Below are 13,047 nucleotides of genomic sequence, written 5' to 3' on the forward strand. Positions count from 1 at the left end.
CTTGAGGGTGGATTCAGGTTCTGCTTTTCCCAGAACCATTCAGTTTGTTTGCCCCGAGCTGAGCTTTGAAGTACAAGAAAGGAGGCAGTGGCCATTATTATCTTCGATTACCCTCGTAAACCTCGGGAAGTGAAAGTGGAGTGCCTCCCCCTCATCTCCCAGTCCAGTGCCTCAACAGGCCCCAGGGGCTGGAGGGCAGAGTCTGAGGAAAGATTAACACATGCCACCGTTCCTAGCCCAGAAGCTGTGACAGTTAGAAAACCCTCAGGGTCTTTGTCTATCTTGGAAAAGTTCAGCTACTTCAGCCAGAAGATTCAAAGAGTCGAAGAGTCGGTGACTATGCAGATTGCATACCCTCCTGGAGACAGCCCTTGACCACGCAGAAGAGCTGGGTACAAGGCAGGTGTGAGGCCTGATCCCGTTAACTTCCTCTGAGGCTGCCCTTCCTGAGAAGCCAGTGGTGGAAGGTTTGGACCAGAGATAGGACAAGAGAACCCTCCCAAACTAGTTTCTACCTTAGACCCAGGGGCCCCTTTCCTCAGCCCTGGCTGCTTGCCCAGGGAAACCCCTGTCCCCACTCTGGAGGAAATCTGCTGACGCCCTGTCTGCAGAAGCTGCTTTCATCTCCTTGGATGAAAGCTCTAATATGAGGCTTTTATTGGATAGGGAAAAGGGTACAGTTTGGGCTTGAGAGCATTGCCAGGAGAAAGGGCGAGAGGCCTTCAAGGGGACAAATGCAGCTTATAGAATGCTTTGTGAACCACTTGTTGCTTCTGGTGCAAGAAGGTAGAGGTCTACTAACAAGCCTAGACCTTTCTCTGTCTGTCTCTGTCTGTCTTTCTTTCTCTCTCTGTCAGATAACTCAGGCCTAGGCCCTGTTCTTGAGCTTTTTTGCTTAAGGCTAGCACTCTACCACTTGAGTCACAGCTCCACTTCTGGATTTTTGGTAGTTAATTGGAGATAAAAGTCTCACAGACTTCCTGCCCATGTAATTGTAACCCCTCTGTACAGTATCTTCACAAATAAAATTAAAAAAAAAGTCTCACAGACTTCCTGCCTAGGTTGGCTTCAAACCTTGATACTCAGATCTCAGCCTTCTGACTAGCTAGGATTACAGGTATGAGCCACCAGTGCCCAGTGAAGAATCTCTTTGAACTAAAAAACTGTATAGGGGCTGGGAAGGTGGCCCAGTGGTAGAGTGCTTGCCTTGCATGCATGAGGCCCTGGGTTCGATTCCTCAGCACCACATAAGCAGAAGAAAAAAAAAACGGAAGTGGCGCTGTGGCTCAAGTGGTAGAGTGCTAGCCTTGAGCTGAAGAGCTGAGGGACAGCGCCCAGGCCAAGAGTTCAGGGCCCATGACTGACCAAAAAAACAAAAACAAACTGTATGGATCACTAATATAAATTTATTGTTTCCAAAAAGGAAGGAAAAAGCCAGGTGCTGGTGGCTCATGCCTGTAATCCTAGCTCCCTCAGGAGGCTGAGATTTAAGGATCACAGTTCAAAGCCAGCTGGGGCAGAAAGTCTGTGAGACTCTTACCTCTAATAAGCTATTCAGAAAAGACCAGAAGTGGCTCAAGTAGTAGAACACCAGCCTTGAGGATCTAGGCCTTGAGTTCAAGCCTCAGGACCGGCATAAAAAAAATAAAGAAGGAAGGAAAGAAAGAAAGAAAAGGAAGGAAGGAAGGAAGAAAGAGAAGGAAAGAAAGAAATATGGCTTATAGTATTTCCAAACTATAGTGGAGCTCATACTCAGGAGGCTAAGATCTGAGGATGGCAGTTGGAAGCCAGCCAGAGCAGGAAAGTCTGTGAGATTCTTATTTCCAACTAACCACCAAAAAGGAAAACGTGGAGCTGTGGCTTAAGTGGTAGAGTGCTAGTCTTGAGCAAAAAAGCTCAGGGATAGTGCCCAAACTCTGAGTTCAAGCACTAGTACTGGCACAAAAACAAAACAGAGAGGGGCTGGGAAGGTGGCTCAGTGGTAGAGCACTTGCCTTGCATGCCTGAGGCCCTGGGTTCGATTCCTCAGCACCACATAAGCAAAAAGAAAAAAGCTGGAAGTGGCGCTGTGGCTCAAGTGGTAGAGTGCTAACCTTGAGCAAAGAAGCTTAAGGACAGGCCGTGAGGTCAAGCCCCGGGAAAAAAAAAAGAAGACAGTGGTGACCTGAGCAGAACGCTTCCCTTATTCCCAATGTCCCTCAATTCCTCTTGGTTCTGCCCTCTGTCATCAGTGTGTGTGTGTGTGTGTGTGTGTGTGTGTGTGTGTGTGTGTGTGTGTGTGTGTGTGTGTGTGGTGTGTGTGTGTGTGTGTGTATGTGGGGGGGGGCACGGGCCTATATTGGGGCTTGAACTAGGACTTTGTGCTCATGATTGGCATTTTTACTCACAGCTGGAGCTCTACCACTTCTAGCCAACCTCCACTTCTAGCTTTTTGCTGGTTAATTGGAGATAGGAGTCTCAGATTTGTCTGCCTAGGCTGGCTTTGAACTGTCACCCTCGAATTTGAGGTTCTTTTTTTAAATTTGAGGTTCTTGAGTAGCTAGAATAATAGGTGTGATCCACCAGGGCCAACTTCTTATCTATCATTTTTACCATGCAAGGTCATAATGATGCCATCAAAGTCAGTCTTATAGCTGGGTGTGGTAATACATCAGTGATACCTGCTACACTGGGGCACAGGGCCCATCAGTCAAAGTACAACCCCCCCCCCCAGTCCTGCGGCTTGAACTCAGGGCCTAGGCACTGTCCCTGAGCTTCTTTAGCTCAAGGCTAGCACTCTACCGCTTGAGCCACAATACCACTTCTGACTTTTTCTGTTTATGTGGTACTGAGGAATCGAACCCAGGGTTTCAGGCATGCTAAGCAAGCATTCTACCCCTAAGCCACATTCCTAGCTCCCAAAGTACATCTTAGTAGGAATAACTTATACAACTAAAGTTATTTGCTAATTTTTTTAAAATACTGGATGGAGCCAGGTGCTGGTGGCTCACGCCTGTAATCCTAGCTATTCAGGGGGCTAAGATCTGAAAATTGGGGTTCAAAGCCAGCCTGGGCAGGGAAGTCTGTGAGACAGAAGACCAGAAGTGGCACTGTGGCTGAAAGTGGTAGAATACCAGCCTTGAGCAGAAAAGTTCAGGGACAGTGCCCAGGCCCTGTGTTCAAGCTCCATGACTGACAAAAACAAAACAAAACAAAACACATATGAGATGCTATTTGAAAAATAAAATAAAAAGGCCTAAGAAAAGGAAAAAAGAGCGGGGGCCTGGATGTGTGGCTCAAGTGGTAGAATACTTGTTCAGCAAGTTAAAGGTTCTGAGTTCAAACTTCAGTACTAAAAAATAGAAAAGAAATCAATCTCTCACATGCAGTTGACCTAGAGGGGAAGCCTTGTGCAGATGACTCCTCGCATTTACCATCTCCCTGGTCTCCTGGCTATTTTCACTCATCCAGAACCTCTGGCCTTCCTCCTCTCCTAAAGTCTTCATCTCCTACCTTATCTCTCCTGCTTTTGGCTTGAGGTAGCTCACCATGTAAGATTTGCAAGGGAAAGAAATCCCATTCCCCTGCTCTTAATACAGTTCTTGAGCAAGGCACTGGTGACTCACACCTATCATCCCAGCTACTCAAGAGGTTGAGATTTGATCACAGTTCAAAGCCAAAATCTATGCGATTCTTCTCTCTAATTAACTACCAAAAAGTTGAAAGTAGAGGTCTGGCTCAAGTGGTAGAGCACTAGCCTTGAGCTGAAGAGCTGAGGGACAGCGCCCAGGCCCAGAGTTCAAGCCTCATGGACCCTCCTTACCCCCGCCCCCCCCCAGAGTTGGGCAGCAGCTGCTAAATCCTGAGTTTGTTTGGCAGGATTGAAGGACTTCCTCTCCAATCTGATTTGCCTTTCCCTAGCAGAAAAAGTGGAGCAAACTGACTCAGGATTCACAAGTAGGAGGCGGTGGCCAGGGAACATTCCATGACCTTTGTGTGCCACCACCAGGCTGGCACCCTTTCCCTCAGAGCAGTGTGTGCAGAAGGCTGGGCTAGGTGAGGCTCGTGGGCATTTTTGTAGTTCAGTCTCAAGAAAGCATTAGAGGAGGCTGGTTATTAGGCTGGTGATTGTGTAACTGCTGCTCATGAACTTTGGCCCTGTCCTTTCCTTCAACAGAAAGGGGAATGTGGACTATGGTGTGTGTGTGTGTGTGTGTGTGTGTGTGTGTGGTGAGAGGTGGGAGGAGGGAACACTCTGTAGGAGGTAAGGGTCAGGCTTCTGGGGGTGCCTCTCCTTTTTACTCACCCTTAGCCAGATTTTGGGGGCTTCTTTCAACAGATCTCAAATCTGTTAACAGAGGTGGTAGAAAAGTGAGGAAAAATATGAAATCCAGTGAAGAGAAAGGGAGATGATGAAGTTACTTTCCACTGGATACTTTGCGGCTCACATCAGTAATCCTAGCCAGCTTTGAGCATAAAAGGTAAATGGACAGTACTCAGGCCTTTAGTTGAAGCCCCAGTACTGGCACAAAATAGGAAGGGGGGGGGAGAGAAAAGAAGGAAGAAAAGAAGGAAGGTAAGAAGGAAAAAAGGAAGGAAGGAAAGAAGGAAGCAAGCAAGCAAGGAAGGAAGGAAGATGGAAGGAAGGAATGTAGGTAAGAAAGAAGGAAAGAAGGAAAAACCAGTTGAGGCTGAGCACTAACTGAGTTGGGTTGAGTATCAGAGGATCATAGTTCCAAGCAAGCCTGGGCAGGAAAGACTTTGAGACTTTTTTTTTTATTGTGAAAATACCATAGAGAGGGTTTACAATTACATGAGCAAGATAATGAGTACATTTCTTATCAAGCATTGTTGCCTCTTCCTTTGTTTCCCCTTCCCATCCCTTCCCATCGCCCCCCTCACCCCCCAGACTTTTTCTTCTTCTTTTTTTTTTTTTTTTGTTATTCCTGGGGCTTGAACTCTAGGTCTCTGTGCTGTTCCTGCGCTCTTCAGTTCAAGGCAAGCGCTCCACCACTTGAGCCACAGCACCACACCTGGTTTTCTGTTGGTTAATTGGAGTTAAGAGTCTCACAGGGACTTTCCTGCCCAGGTTGGCTTTGAACTTCGATCATCAGATCTCAGCCTCCTGAGTAGCTAGGATTCTAGGCGTGAGCCACCGGCACCTAGCTAACCTTGAGACTCTTTTTTTTTTGGGGGGGGGGTCTGGTCGTGGGGCCTGAACTCTGGGCCTGGGCACTGTCCCTCAGCTCTTCAGCTCAAGGCTAGCGCTCTACCACATGAGCCACAGCACCACTTCCGGCTTTTTTCTTTTTGCTTATGTGGTACTGAGGAATTGAACCCAGGGTGTCAGGCATGCAAGGCAAGCACTCTACCACTGAGCCACCTTCCCAGCCCATCCCTTGAGACTCTTATCTCCAATTAACTACCAAAAGCTGGCAATGGAGCTGTGACTCAAGTGGTAGAGTACTGGTCCTGAGCAAAAAAAGTTAAAGAACAGATCCTAAGCTCTGAGTTCAAGCCCCAGTAGTGGCACAAAAGGAAAAAAAAAACAACAGGTAGGGAAAGGCATCAGACTTATCCCTCAAACTGTCAATGCCTTCTTATCATCTTAAAGGAAACAGCCGAAAAGTCAGGAGACCACAGGCCAGGCAACTTACTTCTGTTCCCATTGCAGTGATAAAATGCTAACTTCTCCAGAACTCCGAGGAGATAATGGTCAACCAGGTCTAACTACGCATATTCTTCTCACCCTGCACCTCCAATTCTCCCTATTTAACTAGAAGCCAGTGTCTATACTCCTGAAGATGGCTGAAGATGTCTACTCTTTGCTGCTATGTAATAAATCTCCTTTCTCTGCTTTCCACTGTGCATCTTTATGGGAGTGAGTGGCAGGACCTAACTTAGAACTCCTGAGCTTTGGGCCTGGAATCTTAAATCTCAGTTTCAAAATCATCTCCATTTTACCTCTGGGGAAACTGAGGCTGAGAAGGGCCCAAACTGCTGACAGATGGCAGAGCTGGATTCCCAGCTCTGGATTCTCCCTGACACCAGAGCTCAGAGGTTTTTTGTTTTACAGGCACTGCAGGCTGTTTTGTGTTTTGCTTTGCTTTGTTTGGTTTGGGGGGAAAGGAAAGAAAGGAGGAGGAAGGACTGGAGGGAATGACAAAAGCCATGGATTTTGTTTCTGGGAAGTTCCAGGACAGAGAGGGGGAGAAAATGAAGGAGTTGTGGCTGAACAGTGAGATCTTCACGGGGGAGGCAGGGAGAAATGGAGAGACCCAAGGCTACAGAAAAGGGGCTGAAAGGATATACACCCCAAGTGCTAGTCACCTTAAGAGAGGGTAACAGAAAGGGGATGATTTTCCATTAGATAGATAGATAGATAGATAATAGATAGATGTAGTGTGTGTGTGTGTGTGTGTGTGTGTGTGTGTGTGTGTGTGTATCCTGAGGCTAGTGCTTTACCACTTGAGCCATAGCTCCATATCCGGCATTTTCTGAGTAGTTTATTGGAGATAAGAGTCTCATGGACTTTTCAAGTTACAATCCTCAGATCTCAGCCTCCAGAGTAGCTAGGATTGCAGGTATGCACCACTGGTACCTGGCTCATTATGTTTATTTCTTTGTGGCTTCTTTTTTTTTGGGGGGGGCGGGGGAGGTCCGGTAGTGGGGCCTGAACTCTGGGCCTGGGCGCTGTCCCTCAGCTCTTCAGCTCAAGGCTAGCACTCTACCACTTGAGCCACAGCGCCACTTCCGGCTTTTTTCTTTTTGCTTATGTGGTGCTGAGGAATCAAACCCAGGGCCTCAGGCATGCAAGGCAAGCGCTCTACCACTGAGCCACCTTCCCAGCCCTGTGGCTTCTTCTTATCTCTGGGCTGCAGGACTATCTTTGGGGTAGTCTGACTTTGAATTCCTAGGAGCATGGCTTGGTTTTATCAGAAGCATGCCTCCCAGTGGCTGGCACTGAGATGGGCAGATGGCCTAATGATAAAGGAAGATATTTTAAAACCTAACTGTTCCCTGACGTGGTGGTAGTGGTGGTGGTATAGCTCAGTGATAGAGCACTTCATGCTTGAGACCTGAGCTCAATTACCTGCATCCCAGTAAGAAAAAAATCAACTGCATTCTTCTTGACTCCTTTACCTTTTTATTTTTCCCCCAGTGCTGTGCATCAAATTTAGGGCCTTTCCCATGCTAGGCACGCATTCTACTACTGAGCAACACTCTCATGGATTCTACTTCTTAAAAAGAGAAGAAAATAATAGAGAAAAAGAGAGATAACTCTCTTTTTGTAAAAAAAAAAAAATACAAAAACACGCCAGATACCTCTGGCTTATGCTTGTCATCCTAGCTACTTAGGAGACTGAGATCTGATGATTGAGGTTCTAAGCAAGCTTGAGCAGAAAAGGCCATGAGACTCTTATCTTCAATTAACCACCAAAAAGCTGGAAATAGAGCTGTGGCTTAAGTGGTAGAGTACCAGCCTTGAGAGAAAAAGCTAAGGGACAGTGCCCAGGCCCTGATTTCAAGCCCCACTTCTGACACACACACAGACACAGACACATACACAGACACAGACACAGACATACAAATAAGGATATAATGATCTCTCTGTCACATTATCATATCTTCAATAAAAAAAACTCACCATGCTTGGAATGTGGCTTATTGATAGAGTACTTGTCTACCATGCACAAAGCCTGGGGTTCGATTCTTCAGTTCCACATAAACAGAAAAAGCCAGAAGTGGAGCCTTCACTCAAGTGGTAGAGTGTAAATTTGAGCAAAAGAAGCTCAGGGAAAGCACCGGGCCCTGAGTTTAAGCCCCAGAACTGGAAAAAGAAAGCCGGGCACTGGTGGTTCACACCTGTAATCTTAGCTACTCAGGAGGCTGAGCTATGAGGATCAGGGTTTGAAGCCAGCCCAGGCAGAAAAGGCTGTGAAACACTTATCTCGAATAAGCCACCAGAGAACCAGAAGTGGCACTGTGGCTCAAGTGGTAGGGTGCTAGCCATGTGCTGAGGAGCTGAGGGATAGTGCTCAGGCCCAGAGCTCAAGCCCCACCAAAAAAGAAAAAAACAAAAACAAAACAATATGCCTCAGTGGTAGAGCGCTTGCCTAGCATGCATGAAGCTCTGGGTTCGATTCTCAGTACCACATAAACAGAAAAGGCTAGAAGTGGCGCTGTGGCTAGCCTTGAGCAAAAGTTGCTTAGGGACAATGCCCAGGCCCTGAGTTCAAGCCCCAGGACCAGCACCAAAACAACAACAAAAAAATATCAAAACAAAAACCAGTTCACTCATCTTGTTCCATTTGGATCTCATAGACTTCCTCCATCCTGGATTTTTCAAAACAAGTCCTAAAACTTATTTTCTGCGTTAATATTTTAGTATTCGATTGTACCTATCTCTTCAGAAGATAATTCTTCTTAAAACACACTGATTATACCTAAACTAATTAATAAGTCTTTACTATAGTCAGATAGTCAGGGTCAAATTTCCCCTGTTGTCTCGTAATATTTTGTCTTAGTTGTTAATTTGAATCCAGTGTAAAGAGATCTATAACTTTCTCTTATCTTTTCTGACAAATCTTGTATGTATCTTTAGAGTACTGGTAAGAAAGGGAGGATTCCCTAAATATTGATTTTTCTGTGTAAAGAAGGGCCAGTCTCTTGTTATACATACAATGGATAGGCAGAGATGCAGTGGGTTAGAGTGCACAGGTAGCCAGTAACTTTGGTTACAGGGGCAAACACAGGTAAAAAGTTTGCCATTACCAACATCCTCCCTCCAGCCTTCCTCCTGTGCCAAGCCTGGCTCCAGAAGAACTGGGACAAGAGCCATAAAGTGGCTTTTATGCAATAGTCTGCACCTTTGCAGAGCCCTACTTGGCTTGCACTCTCTCAGTGAAGAGCCCTGGCAAGAAAGAATTACATCAGTCTTGGTTAATGGCCCAAATTAAACCATCAACCCTCCTAATAAAGTTTCCATTTTGAACATGTTACAAAACTGAAAATATCCAAAGGGAAAAAAAGAGCTCTTCACTCTGGTGCTGGGATGGGCCTTTGGTCCCTGGAGTCATCTCCTGAGTTACAGTTTCTCTATGAAGGCTCAGTATGGACAGAAACGAATCCTCTACTTCTCAAGGGGATCCCAGGACCACCACTTTCTCATCTCAGCAGCCGGATGCTGAGGTCCTTCTTCCAGTGTGTTGAAAACATAGGACTCTAGAGACTTTGGGGACTTGTCCTCAAGTCTACATGGAATCAGGAGTTTGCTGGGAATCTCATTGCCAACCCTTGATTTGTTCAGCATTCACTATGCCATTTTACTAGCTGGCTTCCACTAAGATCTCTCCAAGATTGCTGTTGACTCAGAAATACTGAAAATGCTCATGGGATGGGGTAAGGAATGTGGCTTAGTGACAGAGTGCTTGCTTAGCATGCACCTGGGTTCGATTCCTTGGCACCAGGTAAACATAAAAAATAAAGTTACCCATGTAATTGTAACTCCTCTGTATGGTATTTTCACAATAAAAAAAATTAAAAAAAATTTTCACAAAAAAGCCAGGCTCCGGTGGCTCACACCTGTAATCCTAGCTACTCAGGAGGCTGAGAGCTGAGGATCCCGGTTCAAAGCCAGCTTGGGCAGGTAAGTCTGTGAGACTCTTAGCTCCAATAAACCACCAGAAAACTGGAAGTGGCACTGTGGCTCAAGTGGTAGAGCGCTCTCCTTGAACTGAAGAGCCCTGAGTTCAAGCCCCACAATCAACCCCTCCCCCCAAAAAAATTCACAAAACTTTAAAAAACATGCTCATGGGAAATGAATAGTGTGGGACATGGGAGCCCTGAGATTTCTCTTTCTTTCTTCCTTTTTTTTTGCCAGTCCTGAGGCTTGTACTCAGGGCCTTGGCATTGTCCCTGAGATTGTTTTGCTCAAGGTTAGTATACTACCACTTGAGCCACGATGCCATTTCCAGCTTTTTTTTTTTTTTCTCTGTTTATATGGTACTGAGGAATCAAACCCAGGGCCTCATGCATGCTAGGCAAATACTCTACCACTAAGCCACCTTCCCATCCCAAAGCCGAAGATTTCTTGTCCCTACTGTGAAAAACAAACCAAAGTTTAAAAGGTCACACATGTGATCCTAGCTACTCAGGTGGCTGAGATATGAGAATTGTACTTCAAAGTCATCCCAGGCAGAAAAGTCTGTGAGAGGGTTAGGATGTAGCTCAGTGGCAAAGCATTTGCTTAGCAAATGCAACATACTGGGCCTGAACCCCAGTGTGGCCAAGCTGAGCAAGCAGGAGGCTCCAACAACAACAACAAAAGTATATGTATATATATTGATTTATATGTTCATGGAAAAGAATTTGTAGATATTCCCTTAATCAAATGTAACTAACAGTCATTACTTTGGAAGATTTGTATTGTAAGAATCAATTTTTATTTCTCTTATTTTATTTTTTTAATTTTTTCTTTTGGGTCTGGTTGTGGGGCCTGAACTCTGGGCCTGGATGCTGTCCCTCAGCTCTTCAGCTCAAGGCTAGCACTCTACCACTTGAGCCACAGCGCCATTTCTGGCTTTTTTTTTTCTGCTTATGTGGTGCTGAGGAATCGAACCCAGGGCCTCAGGCATGCAAGGCAAGCGCTCTACCACTGAGCCACCTTCCCAGCCCTATTTCTCTTATTTTCATAACCAGTTATATACTCAAATTTTATATTAAGTTTGACATGCATGCATAATTTGAGAATTGAAATAGTGAAATAATACAAAAAAAATTTTTTTTGGGGGGGTCCAGTCGTGGGGCTTGAACTCTGGGCTTGGGCGCTGTCCCTCAGCTCTTCAGCTCAAGGCTAGCGCTCTACCACTTGAGCCACAGCTCCACTTCCGGCTTTTTTCTTTTTGCTTATGTGGTGCTGAGGAATCGAACCCAGGGCCTCATGCATGCAAGGCAAGCGCTCTACCACTGAGCCACCTTCCCAGCCCATAATACAAAAAATAATACAAAAATGTTGTCTATTAAATTTAATGGTTAAGATCTAGTGGTAGGCCAGGTGCTGGTGGCTCATGACTGTAATTCTAGCTACTCAGGAGGCTGAGATCTGAGAATTGCCTAGTTCAGAGCCAGCCTGGACAGACAAATCTGAGAGTCTTATCTCAATTAACCAGCAGAAACTCGAAGTGGAGGAATGGCCCAAGTGGTAGAGCTCCAGCCAGGAGCAAAAAAAGCCAAGCAAGAAAATGAAGTTCAGAGTTCAAGCCCCAGTATTAAGCATACATGCACACGTGCATCTGTGTACACACACACACACACACACACACAAAATCCTGGTGTTGGTAAGAATATGAAGGACAGACAAACTTTTAGGATTGATGTCAATTTATGCCCTACTAATAAGGACAATTTGCCAATACTCTCTTGGCTATTTAAACCAGGAATACTATTTTGCTAGGAATTCTAGGATACAATCCTACAGAAGTACCTACACAAACAGGCAAGAAATAGGTAACATAGTAACAACTATTACTTGTTAAATGCTTATGTCCTAGTGCTGTTCTAAGCACTTAGGGACAAAGAAAGAGAAATGAACCACACCTGTCTCATGACAGCTGAGTAGGTACTTAGTGTGTTTAGGTACTAAGTATTTAGGTATTAACAGCTCTAAATTCTTTAGAGATGTTTGCCCATCTTAATCTTTACGAGTTTGAACAATTCTATGAAGTAAGCACTCTCTTTAAGTCCAATTTCCAAATAAGGAAGTTACTACATAGTAACTCAAAATCACACAGCTGGTAAACAGCAAAGTTCAGGATTCAAATCTAGGCAGTCAGGTGTTTTTTTTTTTTGTTTTTTCTTTTTTTCTTTTTTGCCAGTTCTGTGGCTTGAGCTCAGAGCCTAAGCAATGTCCCTGAGCTTCTTTTGCTCAAGGCTAGCACTCTATCACTTGAACCACAGTGCTACTTCCAGCTTTTTCTGTTTATGTGGTACTGAGGAATCTAACCCAGGGCTTCATGCATGATAGGCAAGCACTTTACCACTAAGCCACATCAAGCACTTTACCACTAACCCACATTCCCAACTGCTGTTTTGTTTTTGTTTTTTGTCAGTTGTGGGGCTTGAACTCAGGGCCTAGGTGCTATCCCTGAACTTTTTCTTTTTTTTTTGCCGGTCATGGGGCCTGAACTCTGGGTCTGGGTGCTGTCCCTCAGCTCTTCAGTTCAAGGCTAGCCCTCTACCACTGGAGCCACAGCGCCACTTCCGGCTTTTTCTGTTTATGTGGTGCTGAGGAATCGAACCCAGGACCTCATGCATGCAAGGCATGCACTCTACCGCTGAGCTATCTTCCCAGCCCCTATCCCTGAACTTTTTCACTCAAGGCTAGCACTCTACCATTTTGAACCACAGTGCCACTTCTGGTTTTCTGGTGGTTAATCCAAGACAAGAGTGTCACAGACTTTTCTGCCTGGGCTGGATTTGAACTGTGATCCTCAGATCTCAGTTTCCTGAGTAGCTAGGATTACAGGCATGAGCTACTAGCACCTGGCTTTCGGGCAATCAGTCTTAAACTCTGAGTCTATAACCTCTGCAATACCATGCAATAAGTTGTACTATCTTCACAACAGCCCTTGACCCAGATGTTTTCTTTCACTCATTGTTCCTGTTTATTGTTTTTATAGTGTTTGCTGGGAGGCAAAAAGCCAAATACACTTCCCTTCTCTGGAGTCTTTGCAGAAAACAGCCAGCTGTGACTGTCCTTGGACATCTCCAGCTGTGCCCCCTGAGGACTCTGACCCAGAGAAGGAGGGGAGGTGGGGAGCGGGCTTTGGCTGATGGTGGCAGGGGCCTGGCAGTGTTGCAGAAGCCCAGCCTGCCAGTTGGGGCTGGAGGAGGGGAGAGGCACACTTGGAATGTGAGGGGCACAGTGTCCTCTGAGCGAGATCTTGCATCTGGAAAAACTCTCCGGCTGTTTCCAGCTGCATTCCAACCACATCTGCCGCTGGGGTCTTATGACTCAGCCAGATCCAATAGTGCCTAGCAAACTGGGGTGATCTATGGCAAGCAAGC

Source organism: Dipodomys ordii, unplaced genomic scaffold (genome assembly GCF_000151885.1).
Source record: "Dipodomys ordii isolate 6190 unplaced genomic scaffold, Dord_2.0 Scaffold26, whole genome shotgun sequence".
Taxonomy (NCBI): domain Eukaryota; kingdom Metazoa; phylum Chordata; class Mammalia; order Rodentia; family Heteromyidae; genus Dipodomys; species Dipodomys ordii.